The 1,435-nt window shown below is 46.3% G+C and overlaps 1 pseudogene; it reads left to right on the forward strand.

Annotated features, from left to right (window-relative positions):
- The first annotated feature begins 319 nt into the window (after nt 1-319).
- Nucleotides 320-358, forward strand: LOC112615849 (annotated as a pseudogene).
- Nucleotides 359-1,435: the final 1,077 nt, after the last annotated feature.

Raw genomic sequence — 1,435 nt, forward strand, 5'->3', positions numbered from 1 at the left:
AGACGGGCGGATCACGAGGTCAGGAGATCGAGACCATCCTGGCTAACACGGTGAAACCCCGTCTCTACTAAAAAATAAAAAAAAAAAACTAGCCGGGCAAGGTGGCGGGCACCTGTAGTCCCAGCTACTCGGGAGACTGAGGCAGGAGAATGGCGTAAACCCGGGAGGCGGAGCTTGCAGTGAGCCGAGATCCGCCCACTGCACTCCAGCCTGGGCTACAGAGTGAGACTCCATCTCAAAAACAAAAAAAAAAAATTAAAAAAAAAGGAAGATTTTTGTTCTTCCCGTCGGAAGGTTTTCCAGAGAAGAGAACCATCTTCAGTGTTACAGCTCTTTTAGAATTTGTCTAAGAGACAAATTTCAGTGAACACTGGAAAACGTGATAGGCAAATTTATTTATTTATTTATTTATTTTTGAGACAGAGTCTCGCTCTGCCGCCCAGGCTAGAGGTGCAGTGGCCGGATGTCCGCTCACTGCAAGCTCCGCCTCCCGGGTTAACGCCATTCTCCTGCCTCAGCCTCCCGAGTAGCTGGGACTACAGGAGCCCACCACCACGCCCGGCTAATTTTTGGTATTTTTATTTTTATTTTTATTTATTTATTTATTTATTTTTTGAGACGGAGTCTCGCTCTGTAGCCCGGGCTGGAGTGCAGTGGCCGGATCTCAGCTCACTGCAAGCTCCGCCTCCCGGGTTTACGCCATTCTCCTGCCTCAGCCTCCGGAGTAGCTGGGACTACAGGCGCCCGCCACCTCGCCCGGCTAGTTTTTTTTTGTATTTTTTTAAGTAGAGACAGGGTTTCACCATGTTAGCCAGCATGGTCTGGATCTCCTGACCTCGTGATCCGCCCGTCTCGGCCTCCCAAAGTGCTGGGATTACAGGCGTGAGCCACCGCGCCCGACCCTGAGAGGCAAATTCTAAAAGAGGTGTAATGCTGAAAATTTTAACTATACGAATACCCATAATCAACTGATGGACGTCTGGGAGCTGAGCTTTCCAACATTTTGCTTCCTCTGTCCAGTTCTCTGCTGTTGTTTCTCTTTTGAACAGCAGATGGCAGGATAATCCCACAACAGGTGGTTATGATTTAATTTAATTGCAATGAGAAGAAAATTGCTTCTTTCCCCACATGTATTTCTTTCCTGAGATAAACAGCACATAGGGTATCTGCCTCTTTATCGGAAGTAAGATATGTAAGAAGGTAGCTTTTCAGCCAGGAACATCAAGGTAACTAACATAAATTCTGAGCCTTAGATTATTACACTGTGCAAAACCAAGTTTCTGAGAAAGGAGCAAACGGAGGTTGAAAGCCAACTGTTAAAATTCCACATATTCTAGGTTTCCTCAGTTAATAATCATAAAAAGTTTACAGCAGAAAGTCACAGAGGCCCTTCTGTTGCAATTGTTAGGGTTTAGAGTCAGTGGGAACACCCTTC

This window comes from Theropithecus gelada, chromosome 1 (genome assembly GCF_003255815.1).
Source record: "Theropithecus gelada isolate Dixy chromosome 1, Tgel_1.0, whole genome shotgun sequence".
Classification (NCBI taxonomy): domain Eukaryota; kingdom Metazoa; phylum Chordata; class Mammalia; order Primates; family Cercopithecidae; genus Theropithecus; species Theropithecus gelada.